At 41.6% G+C, this 13,529-nt stretch overlaps 1 protein-coding gene across 5 annotated transcripts in view; it reads right to left on the bottom strand.

Annotated features, from left to right (window-relative positions):
* Positions 1 to 13,529, bottom strand: part of WDFY3 (WD repeat and FYVE domain containing 3) — a 178,687-nt gene that overhangs the window by 138,235 nt on the left and 26,923 nt on the right. For 4 of the 5 annotated variants that reach the window (XM_087736668.1, XM_087736672.1, XM_087736671.1 and 1 more), the window contains exon 2: positions 3,415 to 3,510. The exons of the other annotated variant lie outside the window; for it this stretch is intronic. The gene's annotated coding sequence lies outside the window, so the exon portion shown is untranslated. The remainder of the gene's footprint in view (positions 1 to 3,414; positions 3,511 to 13,529) is intronic. 5 annotated transcript variants of the gene reach the window in all.

Here is a 13,529-nt window from a genome sequence, read left to right as displayed (position 1 = left end):
ATGCAAAAGCACGGCACGCAAACATCCCTTTCTCCCCAACAGGGAGCTTAAAACAAAGCAGTATGTCAGACTTCTCTAACACCATCCCAGATGACAATTATTCCCACATTTCATATCTTATTCTACAAAAGCTCTTAAAAAATATGGTCACTCCTTATTCGTACATTTTCTCTCTGCGGGAGACTAAAGGAACTACTACAAATAAACAAACATTAGGGCAAAGTCGTGCAAGGAAAAAGGCTAGAGGTGCTGAGGGAAGCACTGGTAACTCCCTCCAGCAACCTTGCAAAAAGGATACAGAAGTTATTTTTCCCTCATGTACATCTTCAACACATCAAACAATAATCAACGTCATGAACACCTCAAGCACTGCTTCCCCCATCCCTCCATCCTTCCTGAACCACTCCGACAGCAGCCTATGTTTTGGACTGTGCACACAGAAATGCAAAAAGAGAAGAGGGGCTGCAGGAGCAGCCTGCTTGCAGAGTCCAGACAAGCTGCTTTAGCTGCATTACGGAGACCAAACAGAGGGAGGCAGCCCTGGTGTTAGCTGCCTAATTGGATCTGTTGCTATGCCATCGGTGGCAAGGCAGGGAGGTGGCACTGCCAGAAGCCTGCAAGAGCAGCTGCCTGCTCCACAGAGCCTAACCTTCTGCTCCCCACCAGCACAAGAGAAAAATCCTGGGACTTTCCAAGAGTGTTGCTAACCTTCCACATGTGTAACTCCTCAGTGTCCCAAGACCTCAAATCCAGATATACCACTTTTTAAGGTAATAAACACTTCCATTCAAGTACTAGGTTTCAGTGCTGTAATTTTACTGAAGGATAGAGAAGTACCACAAACAAAAGAGTGTTGGAAGAGGCCATCCAACTCAGTAAGCTCAATATACTTAGGTTATATGCACCCACTGAGTTACTGTGGTATAATAAACAAACACTGGGTGAGTCAGGTCAAACGAACACACACAAACACACTTAGCTTACCCCAATTATAAAGTCAAACACCTTAATATAAACCCTTTGTGGTGCCCATACCGCCTACTCCCAAACTGACATCACCTGCACATTTTGGAAGTAGACTCTACTCCACCATCTAAATCATAGATGCCATTATTGACAAATCCAGGCAGGGCAAGCTGGTAAGGAAGCCTACTTCAAATGCCTTTCCAGGTGATCCTGCATCCCTGTTAACTGATCCACTGAACCACTTTTAATAAATTTTGCTCCTGCAGTATGATGGTTTAAGGAAGATCCCATTTAAAAAAAAAAAAAAAATCACTACATGTATTACATTCAAAAGAACATCCTTCAAAACCTTATACACTTCAAGTTATATCACTTTTATCACTTCCCTCCCTTATGCCGTAATCCAATTCATCTGTCAAGGAAGCAAACTGATCAGCTTGATATCATTTTCTCCCTGAGAAATTCACGTTGGTTGGCTGTCTTCCCTTATCTCATTATCTTCTATGTGTTTATAAACTGCATCACGACTTTTACTATTATCCATGTAGCTGCAGGTAAGTCATGCCACAGCTGGAAAGAAACTCAACACGGCTCCAGAGAGAGCTTGACCGAATCAAATATAGCAGGCTCAGGTCTGAAAGGAATATAACCACAGCAGCGGTAAACCCAAGCTAATAAGCTGTGCCAGTTCTTGCATGTCCTCGGAACTGGAAGAACAGGATGTGTAAAGTGCCAGGGAAGTATTTCCTACGTAAGTATCTGAACAGCAGATCATGACAGTAATAAGACAGTCTTCACAGATTCACAGAACAGTCTGCATTCAACAGTCTGCTTGAAACTAACTGCTTTTGCTAAGTCAAGAGGGAGACTAGTGAGAGAGGAGATGAGCCTTTCATCTTTTTTTATTCTCCATAAAGTAGAATATATTTAAAAATAATAAAATCTAAACACAATAGGTTGAAGGGAGCAAGGTATTTTCTATGAAAGTAAAAAAAGGCATATTTCTATCAGACTCCCTTGTGGACAGATTTTTTTTTTTTCCCCGTTAATGAATAAAACATTGCAGACTAAAGAAGCAGCACAGAGCTAGAATGAAAGCACTGATGTTGGAATGCAGGATTTCATATGGAAGGATGTGTTTTGGGGTTTTTGTCTTTGTCTGCTTTTGTTAAATTAGAAGTGATACCTCACCTTGAACATCTTACAGCTCTCAGTTTTATACCAGATAAGATAAAAATGGTGAGAACATATGAATAATTAAAGCTCTCCACAAGAAATGGCACCACTTACAAGAACAGTTATTAAGCTCTACATGCCTCGAAGAGCGACGCCAACTAGCATTTCCTTGTACTAACGAGTCTTTTTCCACCGGGTCATCTCTTCACTTTCTGTGTCTGCGACATGCTGCAGCATTTCTTCCACTGTGTTTTGTTTTCCTTTTTGCTCCAAAAGGGTTTATATGTCAAATGGTGTCCTAGCAAAGCTTGGACATTAGTCTTCAGCAGCCACACCACACACATCTATGCTTTTAAAGTAAGCTAACAAAGATTAGAAATCCTGTACAGTAACCAGACGGATTTAATAGATTTTAACTCAACTGCTCCTATGGAAATTCAATTCTTTGCTTAGGAGCACTCCAACATGCCTATCTCCTCCCTGCCCCCCGCTTCATCAAATTTTACTTGCTACATTCATTTTTCCTCAGCAAAACAAAGCATTACTGAATTTGATAGTTATACGGGCTTTTTTGACTTCACTAGTTAAGAAGAAATCCATCGGGTGATAAATCCACTTAATCCTCTTTAGCTTTACAAAAAATGTGAAAGTAAACTAGACTGAATATTCTACTTGCAACACGACGCCTCTTGTAGGCCGTAATATTTGTAGCAGGACTATGTAGCTATTGGGAAAAACACTCACAGCAAGCAGTCTACCCAGCTTGTACATAATCCAAAGAAACTAGGATATAAAAATGAAATACAAGTCACTTGAGGCAGAAGTAGAGATAACATTACCTTTGTGTGGATACAGAATGGACCTCTCCCACCCTGTCATTCTACTGAAGAGCAGGAGTATTCTTCTCTCAAAGTAAAAATGAGAGACTTGAAAAACTCAAAAAAATAATCATGTATTATGATCATTCTCACTTTTTTTTTTTAAAAACCTATCAATTAAAACCTCCAAGTATAACACAACTCGACCTTGAGCATGCATCACACCACACAACTTTCTGTGACCACCAAGCTATGTATTTCTACAGCACCTACATAGATAAACAAAACCCTAAATTTTGTTTGGATGGAGCCATTTTAGACTGACCATGTTCTGACAGTGCCTGAATTAACTCTTCTTTTGTGACAGGCAAATGAACTGCTTCACACAGAATTTATTGAAGAGTACATCAAAAGGCAATTTCTACAAAAGCTCTTAAGTATCCATGTCACTAACCTCTACAGCATTCCTGGGATCAGGGCAAACAGCTTCAAGAGAACAGGGCCCATTCCTTTCTGAGGTTTCTCTTCCAACACCAAAGCTGTTCTTTCACTAGGTAAAGTAAAAGGAAAAAAGGTTAGAATATAAATGTGACAATAAAATCACAGAGCTTTGTCATTTTGAAATAGAAGAGCAGTCACTCCTATGACAACTGGACTTCCACACACCTAAGAAATCTTTTAAATAGCTCCTGGAAAAGGAGCTGTAGCAAACTAGAAACTGACACACAGCATTAAGCTTAAACAAGCATTATCTTCCCAATTAAATGACACTCACTGAGAGCACATGAACTGCTGAAAGAGTTACTATAAAGTGCAAGCCCAGTAATTAAAGTACTGACAGCCTGTGATCAGCAAGAGCACCCCTCCAAGGAACTAAGTGATTTCTCATCATTACAGCAGGGGAATAAGAACTAAGCTGCGTTGACCCCAACCCAGCTGAGCAACTGTGAAGCTACCGAATGCACCTAGCTTTCCCTGGCCTCTCCCCTAGTTTTTCTGCTTCTTTTTTCAGAGTTATAAAATGCTTATCTTAGAATTGGCAAGCGGACACACACAAGCCAACAAGGGGCACCAAGTCTGAGCTCACTTCAGCATGACGCCATGAATCCATCACAATGAGACTCTCCAGCTAACCCAAGGCAGGTGGCAGAGGCAGCAAAACCAGCACTGTTCACTGTTGCACCTGGCAAACAACTAGGCACCTCGGTGAAATGCTGCACCTTGGTTAATTAGCCATGAGATGGCAGACCATTATTTTACCTCTGATTCCCAGTCAGCCCCATTCCACACTAGTAGTTCAGGTGTTCCTACACTACTGTGCGCTACACAGTACAGGCATACCTAAAGTGACTGGAAAACCTTTATAATACAATCCACATCCTTTGTTGTTTTATTATTTTGTACGTTTAAAGGAGCAGGAAAGATCGGGGCGGGAGGATCGACGCAGGTCAAAAAAAGCAGCACAGTATCAGGTACCTTAGAAAGGCTTTGTGAGAGAGATGGCACTAATGCGACAAACTTGCTTAGAGAGACGTTGCAGCACTTAACAGTAAAACATTTTGCTACAACATTGTTGTATGCACCAAAAACTTAAGTAACTTCCTGGCAAGTGCAACAGGTCAGCATTAACAGCTAAAGCAAGAAGTTCTCTTCTAACTCCATCCTCCATGACCATAAAACCCTTTGCTACTCCTAGGACAGGGAAGAGAAGTCAATTAACAAAGTACGCCATTTGAGACCCTCAAGAGTTTTTAAACCGTTTATTTCGTTGTAAGGCTAAGGGCCCTGGCTTGTTGAGTGAAGCCTGCTTTTAGAAAGAATACTCCTGTTTTAATCTAGGAAATTGGTAAAGGCATCTCAGCAACGAACTAGAAAAAAATACACCAACGCCCCCCAGTACAGAGGGCAACGGGCTAACAAGCTCAGTTTCCAGAGGGATCCATCCACTCAGGCACTTCATGTGCTCACCCACTACCATTCTCAATAGCATCTTTGCTACTACAACTCACCTACCTCTCCTACCCACAGGCCACGCAGCATCCGCTTACAATTATTTTCTCAGGAGATTGGCTCCAGCAACCCATGTGCAGTGGTCACCATAACTAAAATAAACTAGATATCCTAGAATCCAGCCTCAAGTACGTCGCTGCGCCCATGCCCCTGATTTACGCTTCTTTGCCAGTGCAGAAGTCCAGGTTCACACCAGGCCCGGGTGACGTACCACAGGCCTGGGTGACGTACCACAGGCCTGGGCTGCCACGCAGAATCATCAAGCCCAGAGGACCACCCTACGGGATCCTCGCCTTATTCAACACGACGCTCCTGTGGAAAGCCTTCATCCTCCGCTTCTACCCGTCTCGTCTCCCCTCACGTTCATCTCATCGTCAGGATGATAATAAGGAGTCAGCAGCCAGTACCACACACTGCGTGTGCACGGAGCATGTGAAACAGTAGAAATTGGACCGCGGAACTCAGAAATGCAAGAAGTAGGGCGAGCACTTTTATTTTTACCTCTACAGAAGCAAGTAAATATTTAAACTAAGAGGATAAACAAATGGTCCTTTTGTCATAGGAACAGTTACTGGGACTAGCTTGGCAGTAAACCTCAACACAAATAGGGAATTGTCGTTTCTGCTACCTTCAACTGCATTTTACTCTATTAAGAACTTTATTATATCACCAACAACCTCTCAGGTTCAAAACAACAGATTTTTATTTTTAAATACAGACAATGGAAATCTCAGGTATGGGATCCAAATCAGATCAGGCTGCAATTAAGCCAAACTTAATTAACACTTATGTCCCGGTTTCAGCTGGGACAGAGTTAATTTTCTTCCTAGTAGCTGGTATAGTGCTGTGTTTTGGATTTAGGATGAGAATAACATTGATAACATGCTGATGTTTTGGTTGTTGCTGAGCAGTGCTTACACTAGTAAGGACTTCTCAGCTTCCCATGGTCAGCCGGTGCACAAGAAGCTGGGAGGGGGCACAGCTGGCCCAGACTGGCCAAAGGGCTATGCCATCCCGTATGACATCATGCCCAATATATAAACAGGGGGAGTTGGCCAGGGGACAGCAATCGCTGCTCAGGGACAAGCTGGGCATCAGTCAGCAGGTGGTGAGTAATTGTATAGTGTATCACTTGCTTTGTATATTATTATTGTATTCTTATTATTACTACTACTACCATTCTGTTTTATTTTACTTCAATTATTAAACTGTTCTTATCTCAACCCATGAGTTTTCTCACTTTTATCCTTCCAATTCTCTCTGCCCCACACCGGGGCAGGGAGGAGTGAGTGAGCAGCTGCATGGTGCTTAGTTGCTGGCTGGGGTTAAACCATGACAACTTACTATATTTGCAAAGCTGAAATGACCAATTGCACTGCAAATACTCAAAATGCACAAGCTTACTTGAGCAGAAATCAAAGGGTAGTATCAGCATCTCCTCCAGCTAAAATTGTAAAAAACACCATTAGGAAGTGAAATCCTGAAAACAGCTTGCAATCCTCTTTCATATGCATTGAAACTCACTGGTCACAAACAGCAAAACTCTGGAAGCACCCAAGATGGTTCAAGCGATGCCAGTCTCCTCGCATCCCCCAGCCTAGTGCAGGCTCACAAGCATCCCAAGCAGAAACGACAGCTTGTGTATGTCCTCCAGCTACGCTATGCTCGGACAAAAACCCTGCTGCAAGTTCTGAGAAAGGAGAACCCTTTCCAATCAGTGCGAAGGGGCGGCATAGCTTGGTTACCTCCTGCTTAATCAAGTCTCCACTGGAAAGAAGAAACGCCCCTGGGAAATACACCGGCATGTTAAATGCTGAAAACAAAACCCTTCTTCTTCATGCTTGAGGAAAGGATCTATGTTTTCCAAACAAGCAAGACTCAAATTTACCTTTCCTAGCAGACTTCTTAGGGCATTCACCCTCTCTCCATCCGAGCTAGGTTCCTGACCCTCCGCAGGGACAGTGGCCCTCCTGGTGGCACGCAAGCACATAAGGGACTCCATGGTTGCACTGCCTACAGGCTTCCTTACCCATCTCTGTCCACTGAAAGGGTGCAGAAAGAAATATAAGTTCACCCTGAATCAGACTGCACCTTTCCAGACACACAGCGAGAAGACATGCGGCACCTTACTCTCTGGCTAATGGCTTTCCCATTTGCAGATCCCGCACTATCCAGAGGTTGCTGAAACCCACAATGGAAGAGAAGCACAGCAAAGAAGCAAACTACCCATTTCGTGTTAGGTGTCTTCTCATGACCATTTCAAAAGCGTACCAAGTGGCAATTACTTCATGAAAAAGTAAATTGCAAGTAACAAATATAACAAAGAGTTGCCATGTTTCCACTTGCTGTGCAAAACAAATACCTTCATGATTTTTCATCCACCAGAATACATCTGCGCTGATGTACATACAGGCGGCGGGTGATTCAGCAGACACCAGCACAACTGAGAAGCCACGCTGCTGGCTCCCAGCTCTGAGTCATTTCATTTTCATGACCCACCACTGAACTCTGGCAGCAGCCACAGCTATTATTTTCCAGAAATCAAGTGTCATTCAGAAAACAAGTTTCAGTCACCAAAAACACCCCCACCCATGGCTTACATAAAGCTCCCTGCTGCACTGAAGGGCTGCCTTGGCTTCAAAGAGTTAGAACATGTCATTTGCAACTATTTTTTCAAAACATAGTATTAGGGTGACCAGCTTGAGCATGACCCATAAAAAACATAAGCGACACTTCACAGCAGTTACTATCAAGTTTAACAGACGTTTTCTTTTCCAGACAAGTCCCAATCATCTACAGGCATTTCTCGAAGAGCTTATTTATGTAGTTTGTGGAATTACATAAGATTATAAAAAAAATTTTTTTCCATCAGATGAATAAAAGCTTTTGGGTTTTTTAACTGCATAATACATTGGGTCACCATGCATTTTATAATAAATGCACTTTTTTATTATAACCATTTTTTTGTTAAGAAAGAGGATATAGTTAACTGAACTTTGACTACTGCTTATCCAAACGTTCTTCTTCAGAATTGATGCTGATAAGTTTAAATCAATTTCTAATAGTATGTATGTATGATTTGAATAATTCCTCTTAGCTGCCATTACTTCTTTGTCCTCGTCATTTAAATAATTTGCACACTGTAACATAAAACATTTGCACTCCTGCATCCCACTAGGTATTCCACCAGGAGTTTTAGTTAGGTCTCTATTTTTATTTCAACTGAATATCTCAGTACTTCTAGGCGCTGTTTCTAGAGTTTAACAAATCAAATAGAATTTGATTGCTGCCCTCACCAGACATCCCACAAAAAGTGCTGAGTAACAAATCTCAGCAATCACAACTACTTGGCTCCTGCAAAGAGGCAAACTGATAAAGCAACACCATAAAATCTGCTTTTTTTTTGTATGTCTCATTTCTGAAAAAGAAATGCAAATGCTATGCAGACTTCCAATTTAGCTGTGTTCCTCTCACCTAAGATATTTTGCAGTGTTCCTCTGTGGATAAACTACATTTATCAAGTTTACACACACTGGTGCCATCTGAATATAAAAAAAATCAAAGCCCTAAAATAGTATCAGGTTTCTTCTGTGCTGCAGTATTCAACAGAAACCTATTCAGACCTAACCAGCCATTTTCCTACCTGTTTCCATGTTTTGCAAAGTTACAAAACTCACTCACATATTATATCAGAGAGAAGTGGAGGAAGACGTTACATACAAATAAAACGTGCATCAGTGGGAGCTGAACAAGGCATTGATATTGAAGCCCCAAACAGTTGTTGCTAGGAATTACAGTAATTGAGTGCTAGTACTTACTCCACGTCCAATAGAGATAAAATCCTGCTTCTAACTGAAAGAAATCAAAGGGATCATAAACATTACATGACCCAAGTCCAATTTCTGCCTTTTCTAGTAGAGATGTGTGCTTAGCATGCGTTCTCTAGATTAGTGGTGCACTTTCAGATGCACTACAAGGGACGTGAAGACAAAGCACATCTTTAGCCAGATGGCAAGAGGTCAGGACCATATATCACCAGCAGGAGCTGATATCTGAATTCACACTGTCTACAATGATGAGAAATAAGTTAGGTAACAATATATTTCTGCTGGACATAGAATTTGAGAGAAGGAATACAAATGTGGGCAATACCTTGTCTAAGTACCTCCAGCTATTTTAACAGTAGGATCAGGTTGAAAGACCCAGATATTTCCCTCTGACAAAGAAAAGACCTTAAAAGCCCACAGAAGGGCCAGCCTCATTTGTTAAAAAACCAAACAAAAAAACCAAACACACACACCCCCAAAAAAAAGCCAAAAAACCCAAAACCACACAACAAAAAAACCCCAAAAAACCACCCACACAAAAACAGGTAGAACACTTCAGTTCTTCGGTTTCTGGCTCTCTCCAAAGCCCTCTTTCTTTACTGTTTCTTATTCACTACTTCTGCTAAACCAAGCTCTAGCATTGTAAACCCGAATGCAGGGACAAGTAAAGCTACCACTTCTGTATTCTTCAATAAAGTTCACAACCCCAGCAACCTGGGTACTTTCTTCTCCTCACAGGTATTACTGGATTCTTTTGCTTTTTATTTTTAAATCCAACTATTGTCATTCTTGTCATATTTCCAAATGAATGCATGCTTCCAAGTGAAGATGCCATTAACCTCCTCATGCTCAAGAAAGATGAAGAAGAAAATGCATTAAGGCACACGCTTCACCTTCTCATATATCAGCCCCAGAGGTTCACAGTAGAAAACAGCAAAAATGACACACAGAAGTCTACCGACACTTGTCACCAGAGACGGTTTAAAAATTTTTCACCAACTCCATCCATCTGCAACTTAAAACAGAATACGACCATCCATAGCTCGGTGTTCTGGCTGTCCCCAACAGCAAGTGTAACATAACTTGGAAAGCAAGCAACACTAGAAAGATGATACCAGCTGGGGGAGGGAAGGAAACACCACCACACCTTAAACACAACTTTCTGGAGGTGGAGAGGGAAAATCTTGTATGTAGTGATCTAAATTACAAACATCTCTGCTTTATAACTATTTAAGAAAGCACGATTCAGGGCACAAAATTCTGCACAGACAACGTCCTGCCTCCAAGCTCCAGAAATGCACATAAGAATAGATAAGCACTGTAACCAGGTGAAGCCTCTACTTCTCACACATGATGACAGACACGCTGTTTGAGGAAGCAATTCCAGTTATAACTGGGCTAAAACAATGTGAATGCTTTAGCTTATATTCCCAACAACCAACCATCTGGGGGGAGGGGGATAGGGGTTGCGGAATATATCCCACTCTGTGAGACAATGTGCCAAGTCCCATGCCAACCCTCAAAACATAGATGCCTTCACACTCAATAGCAAAGGAGAGGACCTTCACGAAAGGGGTCATAATGACAGACCATTACAGCTAACTTATTTGATACAGCTCTTAAATGTTGCCCTTTCCACTGAAGTCATCCAAGAGCTAAAAGCAATCAAACTGCAGAACCCCTGACAGATGATCTCAGGCACCATGCACTCCTACACCTTTCAGGCAACAGTCCCTTCTGACCTGAAAAATTCTAGTCTTTAATGGGTTGCATTTCAGCCACATTCTTCTTAACATAGCAAAGCACTGAGAATATACATATGCAAAGTGCCAGCCAGGTACAGTAAAAGGAGACATCACCCTAGAGAAACTGTTCAAGCTGCAGCTACGTTCATGTCTCCTCCAGAAGCACCCTATACACAGGGAGGCAGAACACCAAAAAAAACTTCAACAATTTGGCGCTGAGTAAAATTTAAAAGCAAGGCAAGTTTAACAGCAACAACTCAAGCTTTTTTAAAGCAAGACAGTGAAAGTCAAGGAAATAAATCCAGTCTCATTTACTGCGGGCAAGCTCTGTTGGAGAGCTCAAGTCTTGCTTCAGTGCTACTGCAGTCATTTGGAAGCGTCAGGAAGACTTAACGCAACCCCTGATTTCTATCCCACTGGAAAGAATAAGAAGTGCTCCATAACCTGTGCATTTATGTTAAGTCAAGGCCAAAATTAGACTGAAAAAGGAACAAGAAAATTGTCGTATATGCTTGATGTTACTTCGCTCTTTAATTACTTCCTAATTAAATTTGCATGCTTTGATAATGTCTACTATTATAAACTGATGCTCCAAATGGAAATAAATGCTAATTCCCCCTCCAAATGAACCATCAAAACCACGTACATTTAAATAGATTAGTAAAATTTATTTCAAGTTCTCTTCAGAATATTCTCATCTACTGTACTCAATCCTCAATTTACAAAACTCTTTGCCAAGGATGCATTAATCCACAATCACCCATAAACAGTCTTCTGCTCTTAACAGCAAAGAAACGTGCTTCTTGTAGAAATAAATGACAATGTGTCAGCATTAAACTCAAGATGGTCCCTGCATAGATATGCTAAACTGACCTGCGGATCACCTGCGACATAAAATTTCATTAATTAAATTGCTTGATAAGAGGCATTGTCTTTTTACATAGAGGTTTTCAAATTAAATGATTGGGTCTTGATGTTACAGCACTATGATTCCTATCACAGAAATACTGGATGTTGTTTACACGTAAGTACAGAATGATACAGGCTGGAAGGCATCTATGAAGGTCACGTGGCCTAACCTTTGCTCAGCGCAGGGTCAGCCGACACCAGGATGCTCAGAGGTCGGCGAGATCTGAGCATCTCCAAGGGTGGAAATCCCATTACCTCTTTGAGAAACCAACTCTAGCATTTGACAACCTTCATGGTGTAAACTTTTATCCTAGTTGCAGTTTACCTTGTTGCTGCTTGCGTCCAGTGCCTCTCATCTCTGTGCATCTCCAAGAGGGTAAGGATAGTCAAGCTTTCTACAGTGGTCATCTCTTCTAAAATAAAGATTACTGACCATGTATGTACTTTATAAGTTGATCAAATAACGAAAGACAGGACCCTTAATGAGATCAGTCAAATACACATTCAAATAGTGAGTCTGTATTGTTTATACAAGCTATTATTTTATTTACAAAAGAATAAAATCATAGAATCATAGAATGCTTTGGGATGGAAGGGACCTTTAAAGGTCATCTAGTCCATCCCCGCTGCAACTGGCAGGGACATCTACAACTAGATCAGGTTGCTCAGAGCCCCCTCCAGCCTGGCCTTGAATGTTTCCAAGGATGGGGCATCTACCACCTCTCTGGGCAACCTGTTCCAGTGTTTCACCACCCTCATCATAAAAAAATTTCTTCCTTATATCTAGTCTGGATCTACCTTCTTTTAGTTTAAAACCATTACCCCTTGTCCTATCGCTACTGGCCCTGCTAAAAAGTCTGTCCCCATCTTTCTTGTAAGGCCCCCTTTTAAGTATTGAAAGGCCTTCGTGAACACACATAACATTTTGCTTCATCAAATCGGAAACAAAACCTAGAATAATAGAGAGGCGTTCTCTGTTTATTTCAGGAAGCTAATGCCTTGCTAATCCTTTAGCTCTCCACAGGAATGAAAAAAACCCTCTGGATACAGAGACAAACCCTGATTATATAAATCACTGGTATCTAAAATTCTGAAATCCAAAGGTCAGAAACCTTCCTGGAGGACAGATGCTCTGGCGCTTCTAAGAACAGATCAGCTACCTTGATGGTATTTCGAGGCTTGCAACACAATTTTAAGTACTATGTTCAATTGCCTCAGCAGTGGGGGGACCGTTATTTGTTTCTTTTACGAAAAGAAGCGTGTAAGTTGTTCCAAATAATACACTCAAAAGTGAATAAAGATTTTTCCCTCTTAATTAGTGTCTGCATATTAGCTTGCTCAATATAGCTATACTCACTGATATTATATTGCATAACATAATCAATATATCACTATGCTATCCGTCATTAATTCCAAGCTCATATATATTTTTATTTACTTTAATTAATCACAAAGTTACAATTTCCTAACAAAGATTGAAGGCTGACCTATATTAAAAGGTGCCACAAGCTATTGGCAAACCAAAGACGAAGCCAGGCTTTTCACAGCACTGCATGGAGGGAGGATGAGAGACAACAGGCATAAATTGATACAAGAGAGGTTCAGACTGTGTAAAAAGACAAGCTTTTTTTTCCCCTACTGAGGACAGAGGGGCACCGGAATGGGGCCCAGAGAGGCTGTGCTGTCTCCAGCCTTGGACGTTTTCAAGACACAACAGGATCAAGCCCAGTGCAACTGGTGCCATCTCACAGCTGGTCTGGCTGTGAGCAGGAGGCTGGACTACAGGCCTCCTGAGGTTTCTTCCAACCTGAGAGATCTTGAGAGGTTCTTTTCCCCACTGCCATGTATATAGTGAGTCTTAATCCCAGCACCCCACTTAACATTTAATGTGCAAAGTCCGTTGACTTACTGCTCTGCTTTCCCAAATCTCTCAACCGTATGGATCTTTTTTAACTCTGATCAACAGCCTTCAGCTTCCTGCCTATTCTGCTACTTTACAACAAGGAAGGTAACCTTTCCACCAACGGACACGGTTTTCTCCCCGGGCATCTGCTTGGCGCCCATAATGACAATCATTA

The sequence above is a fragment of the Nipponia nippon genome, unplaced genomic scaffold, assembly GCF_047370975.1.
Source record: "Nipponia nippon isolate SJK-2023a ecotype South Korea unplaced genomic scaffold, ASM4737097v1 scaffold_6, whole genome shotgun sequence".
In the NCBI taxonomy this organism is placed as follows: domain Eukaryota; kingdom Metazoa; phylum Chordata; class Aves; order Pelecaniformes; family Threskiornithidae; genus Nipponia; species Nipponia nippon.
Note: the sequence above shows the minus strand (reverse complement) of the source record. Positions and strands in the feature narration are given on the sequence as shown.